Genomic DNA, 11,049 nt, shown 5'->3' with positions numbered 1-11,049 from the left:
GGCCCAAACAGGTTCTGAGCATCAGAACTGGCATCAAAGTGGGCAAAACCCTTTTTTCACGGATTTGAATAAGTAACTGGTGTTTTTGAGGGGTTAAATGGCTTTGGGCCACTGATCTCACACCACATTTACATACCTAGTGATGCCACACATCAAATTCAGATCACTCCAGCCTGGCCCAAACAGGTTCTGGGCATCAGAACTGGTATCAAAGTGGGCAAAACCCCAGTTTTCACAGATTTGAATAAGTAACTGGTGTTTTTCAGGGGTTAAATGGCTTTGGGCCACTGATCTCACACCACATTTACATACCTAGTGATGCCACACATCAAATTCAGATCACTCCAGCCTGGCCCAAACAGGTTCTGGGCATCAGAACTGGCATCAAAGTGGGCAAATAGCCAGTTTTCACAGATTTGAATAAGTAACTGGTGTTTTTGAGGGGTTAAATGGCTTTGGGTCACTGATCTCACACTACATTTACATACCTAGTGATGCCACACATCACATACAGATCACTCCAGCCTGGCCCAAACAGGTTCTGGGCATCAGAACTGGCATCAAAGTGGGCAAATGGCCATTTTTCACAGATTTGAATAAGTAACTGGTGTTTTTGAGGGGTTAAATGGATTTGGGCCACTGACCTCACACCACATTTACATACCTAGTGATGCCACACATCAAATTCAGATCACTCCAGCCTGGCCCAAACAGGTTCTGGGCATCAGAACTGGCATCAAAGTGGGCAAATGGCCAGTTTTCACAGATTTCAATAAGTAACTGGTGTTTTTGAGGGGTTAAATGGCTTTGGGCCACTGATCTCACACCACATTTACATACTTAGTGATGCCCCACATCAAATGCAGATCACTTCAGCCTGGCCCAAACAGGTTCTGGGCATCAGAACTGGCATCAAAGTGGGCAAATGGCCAGTTTTCACAGATTTGAATAAGTAACTGGTGTTTTTGAGGGGTTAAATGGCTTTGGGCCACTGATCTCACACCACATTTACATACCTAGTGGTGCCACACATCAAATTCAGATCACTCCAGCCTGGCCCAAACAGGTTCTGGGCATCAGAACTGGCATCAAAGTGGGCAAAACCCTTTTTTCACAGATTTGAATAAGTAACTGGTGTTTTTGAGGGGTTAAATGGCTTTGGGCCACTGATCTCACACCACATTTACATACCTAGTGATGCCACACATCAAATTCAGATCACTCCAGCCTGGCCCAAACAGGTTCTGGGTACCAGAACTGGCATCAAAGTGGGCAAATGGCCAGTTTTCACAGATTTCAATAAGTAACTGGTGTTTTTGAGGGGTTAAATGGCTTTGGGCCACTGATCTCACACTACATTTACATACCTAGTGATGCCACACATCAAATGCAGATCACTCCAGCCTGGCCCAAACAGGTTCTGGGCATCAGAACTGGCATCAAAGTGGGCAAATGGCCAGTTTTCACAGATTTCAATAAGTAACTGGTGTTTTTGAGGGGTTAAATGGCTTTGGGCCACTGATCTCACACCAAATTTACATACCTAGTGATGCCACACATCAAATGCAGATCACTCCAGCCTGGCCCAAACAGGTTCTGGGCATCAGAACTGGCATCAAAGTGGGCAAATGGCCAGTTTTCACAGATTTCAAAAAGTAACTGGTGTTTTTGAGGGGTTAAATGGCTTTGGGCCACTGATCTCACACCACATTTACATACCTAGTGATGCCACACATCAAATGCAGATCACTCCAGCCTGGCCCAAACAGGTTCTGGGCATCAGAACTGGCATCAAAGTGGGCAAATGGCCAGTTTTCACAGATTTCAATAAGTAACTGGTGTTTTTGAGGGGTTAAATGGCTATGGGCCACTGCTCTCACACTACATTTACATACCTAGAGATGCCACACATCAAATTCAGATCACTCCAGCCTGGCCCAAACAGGTTCTGGGCATCAGAACTGGCATCAAAGTGGGCAAAATCCCAGTTTTCACAGATTTGAATAAGTAACTGGTGTTTTTGAGGGGTTAAATGGCTGTGGGCCACTGATCTCACACCACATTTACATACCTAGTGATGCCACACATCAAATTCAGGTCACTCCAGCCTGGCCCAAACAGGTTCTGGGCATCAGAACTGGCATCAAAGTGGGCAAATGGCCAGTTTTCACAGATTTCAATAAGTTACTGGTGTTTTTGAGGGGTTAAATGGCTTTGGGCCAATGATCTCACACCATATTTACATACCTAGTGATGCCATACATCAAATGCAGATCACTCCAGCCTGGCCCAAACAGGTTCTGGGCATCAGAACTGGCATCAAAGTGGGCAAAACCCTTTTTTCACAGATTTGAATAAGTACTGGTGTTTTTGAGGGGTTAAATGGCTTTGGGCCACTGATCTCACACCACATTTACATACCTAGTGATGCCACACATCAAATTCAGATCGCTCCAGCCTGGCCCAAAGGGGATCTGGGCATCGGAACTGGCATCAAAGTGGGCAAATGGCCAGTTTTCACAGATTTCAATAAGTAACTGGTGTTTTTGAGGGGTTAAATGGCTTTGGGCCACTGATCTCACACCACATTTACATACCTAGTGATGCCACACATCAAATTCAGATCACTCCAGCCTGGCTCAAACAAGTTCTGGGCATCAGAACTGGCATCAAAGTGGGCAAATGGCCAGTTTTCACAGATTTCAATAAGTAACTGGTGTTTTTGAGGGGTTAAATGGCTTTGGGCCACTGATCTCACACCACATTTACATACCTAGTGATGCCCCACATCAAATTCAGAACACTCCAGCCTGGCCCAAACAGGTTCTGGGCATCAAACTGGCATCAAAGTGAGCAAAATCCCAGTTTTCACAGATTTGAATAAGTAACTGGTGTTTTTGAGGGGTTAAATGGCTTTGGGCCACTGATCTCACACCACATTTACATACTTAGTGATGCCCCACATCAAATGCAGATCACTTCAGCCTGGCCCAAACAGGTTCTGGGCATCAGAACTGGCATCAAAGTGGGCAAATGGCCAGTTTTCACAGATTTGAATAAGTAACTGGTGTTTTTGAGGGGTTAAATGGCTTTGGGCCACTGATCTCAGACCACATTTACATACCTAGTGATGCCACACATCAAATTCAGATCACTCCAGCCTGGCCCAAACAGGTTCTGGGCATCAGAACTGGCATCAAAGTGGGCAAATGGCCAGTTTTCACAGATTTCAATAAGTAACTGGTGTTTTTGAGGGGTTAAATGGCTTTGGGCCACTGATTTCAGACCACATTTACATACCTAGTGATGCCACACATCAAATTCAGATCACTCCAGCCTGGCCCAAACAGGTTCTGGGCATCACAACTGGCATCAAAGTGGGCAAAACCCTTTTTTCACAGATTTGAATAAGTAACTGGTGTTTTTGAGGGGTTAAATGGCTTTGGGCCACTGATCTCACACCACATTTACATACCTAGTGATGCCACACATCAAATTCAGATCACTCCAGCCTGGCCCAAACAGGTTCTGGGCATCAGAACTGGCATCAAAGTGGGCAAATGGCCAGTTTTCACAGATTTCAATAAGTAACTGGTGTTTTTGAGGGGTTAAATGGCTTTGGGCCAATGATCTCACACCATATTTTCATACCTAGTGATGCCATACATCAAATGCAGATCACTCTAGCCTGGCCCAAACAGGTTCTGGGCATCAGAACTGGCATCAAAGTGGGCAAAACCCTTTTTTCACAGATTTGAATAAGTAACTGGTGTTATTGAGGGGTTAAATGGCTTTGGGCCACTGATCTCACACCACATTTACATACCTAGTGATGCCACACATCAAATTCAGATCACTCCAGCCTGGCCCAAACAGGTTCTGGGCATCAGAACTGGCATCAAAGTGGGCAAATGGCCAGTTTTCACAGATTTCAATAAGTAACTGGTGTTTTTGAGGGGTTAAATGGCTTTGGGCCACTGATCTCACACCACATTTACATACCTAGTGATGCCCCACATCAAATTCAGAACACTCCAGCCTGGCCCAAACAGGTTCTGGGCATCAAACTGGCATCAAAGTGAGCAAAATCCCAGTTTTCACAGATTTGAATAAGTAACTGGTGTTTTTGAGGGGTTAAATGGCTTTGGGCCACTGATCTAACACCACATTTACATACTTAGTGATGCCCCACATCAAATTCATATCACTCCAGCCTGGCCCAAACAGGTTCTGGGCATCAGAACTGGCATCAAAGTGGGCAAATGGCCTGTTTTCACAGATTTCAATAAGTAACTGGTGTTTTTGAGGGGTTAAATGGCTTTGGGCCACTGATCTCACACCACATTTACATACTTAGTGATGCCCCACATCAAATTCAGATCACTCCAGCCTGGCCCAAACAGGTTCTGGGCATCAGAACTGGCATCAAAGTGGGCAAATGGCCAGTTTTCACAGATTTGAATAAGTAACTGGTGTTTTTGAGGGGTTAAATGGCTTTGGGCCACTGATCTCACACCACATTTACATACTGAGTGATGCCACAGATCAAATTCAGATCACTCCAGCCTGGCCCAAACAGGTTCTGGGCATCAGAACTGGCATCAAAGTGGGCAAAACCCCAGTTTTCACAGATTTGAATAAGTAACTGGTGTTTTTGAGGGGTTAAATGGCTTTGGGCCACTGATCTCACACCACATTTACATACCTAGTGATGCCACACATCAAATTCAGATCACTCCAGCCTGGCCCAAAAAGGTTCTGGGCATCAGAACTGGCATCAAAGTGGGCAAAACCCTTTTTTCACAGATTTGAATAAGTAACTGGTGTTTTTGAGGGGTTAAATGGCTTTGGGCCACTGATCTCACACCACATTTACATACCTAGTGATGCCACACATCAAATTCAGATCACTCCAGCCTGGCCCAAACAGGTTCTGGGCATCAGAACTGGCATCAAAGTGGGCAAATGGCCAGTTTTCACAGATTTTAATAAGTAACTGGTGTTTTTGAGGGGTTAAATGGCTTTGGGCCAATGATCTCACACCACATTTTCATACCTAGTGATGCCATACATCAAATGCAGATCACTCTAGCCTGGCCCAAACAGGTTCTGGGCATCAGAACTGGCATCAAAGTGGGCAAAACCCTTTTTTCACAGATTTGAATAAGTAACTGGTGTTTTTGAGGGGTTAAATGGCTTTGGGCCACTGATCTCACACCACATTTACATACCTAGTGATGCCACACATCAAATGCAGATCACTCCAGTTTGGCCCAAACAAGTTCTGGGCATCAGAACTGGCATCAAAGTGGGCAAATGGCCAGTTTTCACAGATTTCAATAAGTAACTGGTGTTTTTGAGGGGTTAAATGGCTTTGGGCCACTGATCTCACACCACATTTACATACCTAGTGATGCCACACATCAAATTCAGATCACTCCAGCCTGGCCCAAACAGGTTCTGGGCATCAGAACTGGCATCAAAGTGGGCAAATGGCCAGTTTTCACAGATTTCAATAAGTAACTGGTGTTTTTGAGGGGTTAAATGGCTTTGGGCCAATGATCTCACACCATATTTTCATACCTAGTGATGCCATACATCAAATGCAGATCACTCTAGCCTGGCCCAAACAGGTTCTGGGCATCAGAACTGGCATCAAAGTGGGCAAAACCCTTTTTTCACAGATTTGAATAAGTAACTGGTGTTTTTGAGGGGTTAAATGGCTTTGGGCCACTGATCTCACACCACATTTACATACCTAGTGATGCCACACATCAAATGCAGATCACTCCAGCCTGGCCCAAACAGGTTCTGGGCATCAGAACTGGCATCAAAGTGGGCAAATGGCCAGTTTTCACAGATTTCAATAAGTAACTGGTGTTTTTGAGGGGTTAAATGGCTTTGGGCCACTGATCTCACACCACATTTACATACCTAGTGATGCCCCACATCAAATTCAGATCACTCCAGCCTGGCCCAAACAGGTTCTGGGCATCAAACTGGCATCAAAGTGAGCAAAATCCCAGTTTTCACAGATTTGAATAAGTAACTGGTGTTTTTGAGGGGTTAAATGGCTTTGGGCCACTGATCTAACACCACATTTACATACTTAGTGATGCCCCACATCAAATTCATATCACTCCAGCCTGGCCCAAACAGGTTCTGGGCATCAGAACTGGCATCAAAGTGGGCAAATGGCCAGTTTTCACAGATTTCAATAAGTAACTGGTGTTTTTGAGGAGTTAAATGGCTTTGGGCCACTGATCTCACACCACATTTACATACCTAGTGATGCCACACATCAAATGCAGATCACTCCAGCCTGGCCCAAACAGGTTCTGGGCATCAGAACTGGCATCAAAGTGGGCAAATGGCCAGTTTTCACAGATTTCAATAAGTAACTGGTGTTTTTGAGGGGTTAAATGGCTTTGGGCCACTGATCTCACACCACATTTACATACCTAGTGATGCCACACATCAAATTCAGATCACTCCAGCCTGGCCCAAACAGGTTCTGGGCATCAGAAATGGCATCAAAGTGGGCAAATGGCCAGTTTTCACAGATTTCAATAAGTAACTGGTGTTTTTGAGGGGTTAAATGGCTTTGGGCCACTGATCTCACACCACATTTACATACCTAGTGATGCCACACATCAAATGCAGATCACTCCAGCCTGGCCCAAACAGGTTCTGGGCATCAGAACTGGCATCAAAGTGGGCAAATGGCCAGTTTTCACAGATTTGAATAAGTAACTGGTGTTTTTGAGGGGTTAAATGGCTTTGGGCCACTGATCTCACACCACATTTACATACCTAGTGATGCCACACATCAAATTCAGATCACTCCAGCCTGGCCCAAACAGGTTCTGGGCATCAGAACTGGCATCAAAGTGGGCAAATGGCCAGTTTTCACAGATTTCAATAAGTAACTGGTGTTTTTGAGGGGTTAAATGGCTTTGGGCCACTGATCTCACACCACATTTACATACCTAGTGATGCCACACATCAAATTCATATCACTCCAGCCTGGCCCAAACAGGTTCTGGGCATCAGAGCTGGCATCAAAGTGGGCAAATGGCCAGTTTTCACAGATTTGAATAAGTAACTGGTATTGTTGAGGGGTTAAATGGCTTTGGGCCACTGATCTCACACCACATTTACATACTTAGTGATGCCCCACATCATATTCAGATCACTCCAGCCTGGCCCAAACAGGTTCTGGGCATCAGAACTGGCATCAAAGTGGGCAAATGGCCAGTTTTCACAGATTTCAATAAGTAACTGGTGTTTTTGAGGGGTTAAATGGCTTTGGGCCACTGATCTCACACCACATTTACATACCTAGTGATGCCACACATCAAATTCAGATCACTCCAGCCTGGCCCAAACAGGTTCTGGGCATCAGAACTGGCATCAAAGTGGGCAAATGGCCAGTTTTCACAGATTTCAATAAGTAACTGGTATTTTTGAGGGGTTAAATGGCTTTGGGCCACTGATTTCACACCACATTTACATACCTAGTGATGCCACACATCAAATGCAGATCACTCCAGCCTGGCCCAAACAGGTTCTGGGCATCAGAACTGGCATCAAAGTGGGCAAATGGCCAGTTTTCACAGATTTGAATAAGTAACTGGTATTGTTGAGGGGTTAAATGGCTTTGGGCCACTGATCTCACACCACATTTACATACCTAGTGATGCCAAACATCAAATTCAGATCACTCCAGCCTGGCTCAAACAGGTTCTGGGCACCAGAACTGGCATCAAAGTGGGCAAATGGCTAGTTTTCACAGATTTCAATCAGTAACTGGTGTTTTTGAGGGGTTAAATGGCTTTGGGCCACTGATCTCACACCACATTTACATACCTAGTGATGCCACACATCAAATGCAGATCACTCCAGCCTGGCCCAAACAGGTTCTGGGCATCAGAACTGGCATCAAAGTGGGCAAATGGCCAGTTTTCACAGATTTCAATAAGTAACTGGTGTTGTTGAGGGGTTAAATGGCTTTGGGCCACTGATCTCACACCACATTTACATACCTAGTGATGCCACACATCAAATGCAGATCACTCCAGCCTGGCCCAAACAGGTTCTGGGCATCAGAACTGGCATCAAAGTGGGCAAATGGCCAGTTTTCACAGATTTGAATAAGTAACTGGTGTTTTTGAGGGGTTAAATGGCTTTGGGCCACTGATCTCACACCACATTTACATACCTAGTGATGCCACACATCAAATTCAGAACACTCCAGCCTGGCCCAAACAGGTTCTGGGCATCAGAACTGGCATCAAAGTGGGCAAAACCCTTTTTTCACAGATTTGAATAAGTAACTGGTGTTTTTGAGGGGTTAAATGGCTTTGGGCCACTGATCTCACACCACATTTACATACCTAGTGATGCCACACATCAAATTCAGATCACTCCAGCCTGGCCCAAACAGGTTCTGGGCATCAGAACTGGCATCAAAGTGGGCAAAACCCTTTTTTCACAGATTTGAATAAGTAACTGGTGTTTTTGAGGGGTTAAATGGCTTTGGGCCACTGATCTCACACCACATTTACATACCTAGTGATGCCACACATCAAATTCAGATTTCTCCAGCCTGGCCCAAACAGGTTCTGGGCATCAGAACTGGCATCAAAGTGGGCAAAACCCCAGTTTTCACAATTTTGAATAAGTAACTGCTGTTTTTGAGGGGTTAAATGGCTTTGGGCCACTGATCTCACACCACATTTACATACCTAGTGATGCCCCACATCAAATTCAGATCACTCCAGCCTGGCCCAAACAGGTTCTGGGCATCAGAACTGGCTTTAAAGTGGCAAAACCCCAGGCACCTAACAGGGAAGAAGCACTTCACTTGGGCTCCTGCTTTTACAACACAAAACTTCCTCTTTAAACTTTACAATCTGCTTTAAAACACCCTAACTTGGGTCCCCTGCTACTTTGGAAGATACCTGTAGGATCAAGCACCCCTAAGTAGCCAGGAAGGTGCAAGCCAGGACCTCCAGCTATCACCCCAAGCTCTGGACACAGACCTAGGCTGGGAGCACAACTCCAGGAGGGCTCCATGCAGAACACTGAGATCGGAACTATACCCGTGGGACAGCTCCTAGCATGCACCGAGACACAGTGGAGGTAAGGCCTTCTCCCCCAGAGAAGGAGACCCCTGCCCCCCCCCTCACTGAAATGCCATCGCACCTCCACATAGTCAGAGTGCAGCCCTGAGTCTCACCTTCAGTGCTGTCCCAGTTCAGACACAAGAGAGATAGTGTCCCTGAGGAGAAGGAGGCATTTCCAAGTGACAGAGTGGTTGTACCCCAGAGGTGCAGCAGCTGTGATTGCGCACCCCTCGGGACACCAGGGCTCTATGTGGCGACGCCATTTTGCAGGCTTTGAGAACTGAAGAAGAAGAGGGCGGGAAATTGTGCTGCAGTTGCCTTAAAAAAACAGGAAAGCTTTTACAGAGCTCTGCACTGCCACCTACTGGATAAAGCTTTTCTCTAAGTGCTCAGCTGAAAAAAGGTCTGCACTGACACCTAGTGGTCATTCCTTGGCTCCCTGCACATTATCCACTGTGACACTGACTTGCTGCAAAGAAAACACCGCATGAGGGAGCTGTGAAGAAGTAATGTAACCCTGTATAATGTCTGAGTAGAGGGGAGGCTCATTCTACCGCCCGAATAGAGGATATAAGTGGACAGCTACAACTTTAATAGTCTCATATACATAAGAAATACTGAAAAGAGACATAATACACTGCACTGACTGAGTAACGATCTGGCTGGGCTGAGGAGGAGAAGAGGACCAGGGTGGTCAATCAGATTAAGAAGGGGACAGCCATTTGTGACTCCATTGGACAAGTTTCTTACTAAGAAAAACTGTGCTGGGAGAGATCCTATGCCACCTAAGGCACAAAGACAATCAACCCTTAAGGGCAGTCAGGCGAAAAATAAAAGTGCGTGGTCGGATCCATTGGATATGGACCTAAACACTACGCCTTCACTGTCTGCTCTGGTGTCTCAGCAGGAGGACGGGGGAGGGTCACGTGACTCCCCATCAGAGACTGAGTTGGGAGATATGGAATACCATTTTGACCATAGAAGATTTAAAAAGTATCTGGATCTCCTTCCTACCAACGAAGACTTTAAATCCCTGATCTCAGAGGTGAAAGAAACCTGTAAGTCAGAAATTAACTCAATCCGTCAAGATGTTGGGCTACTGGCAGATAGAGTGGACTCAGTGGAAAGGGAACACGATGCCACTAGACAGTACATTATCAAATTACAGAAAAACGTGACTTCCTATGCTCAGGCTCTGAGTGAAACTAACAAACATCTGGAAGACCTGGATAACAGAGGACGCCGTAATAATATCCGAGTGAGAGGTGTCCCTGAGACCACGGGTAATGAGGATATCCATGCCATGCTTGAAACTATATTTAACACTGTGCTGGAGCGCCCTACAACTCAAAGGATAAAATTGGACAGAGCGCATAGAGCATTACTCCCCAGGGGGCCTCAAAATCAATCTCGTGATATTATCTGCTGCGTCCACGACTTCCAACTAAAAGAGTCCATTATGGCTAAAGCCCGTACCTCAGAGAGAATTGAATATCAAGGGACTCGGATCCAATTATTTCCTGATCTATCTTGGATCACCCTACAGAAAAGGAGACACCTGCAGCCACTACTTGCATCCTTAAAAGATAAGGGCATCCGATATCGCTGGGGGTTCCCATTTGCCCTCATAGCCTCAAAAGATGGTCATATGGCTGTGCTACGCTCAACTCGGGACCTCCCAGCCTTCTGCACTGACCTGGGAATCCCTCCACCCACCCTGGTAGACTGGGAATTAGAGATGCCATCCAATCCACCCCGTCCAGTCTGGCAGAAAGTGGACTCTGGGGGGGGGGTTCTCCCTCATCACGGCCTAAAGCACGACCAGCTCCAACCTGAGATAACAATTTTTATTTATTTTTTTTCCTCTTCTGGGAACTGAAGCCCCTTGTTTGAATCTCTGGTTTCAAGCTGCAGCCCCCTT

This window comes from Anomaloglossus baeobatrachus, chromosome 1, assembly GCF_048569485.1.
Source record: "Anomaloglossus baeobatrachus isolate aAnoBae1 chromosome 1, aAnoBae1.hap1, whole genome shotgun sequence".
Lineage (NCBI taxonomy): Eukaryota > Metazoa > Chordata > Amphibia > Anura > Aromobatidae > Anomaloglossus > Anomaloglossus baeobatrachus.
This window is presented reverse-complemented; position numbering follows the sequence as displayed.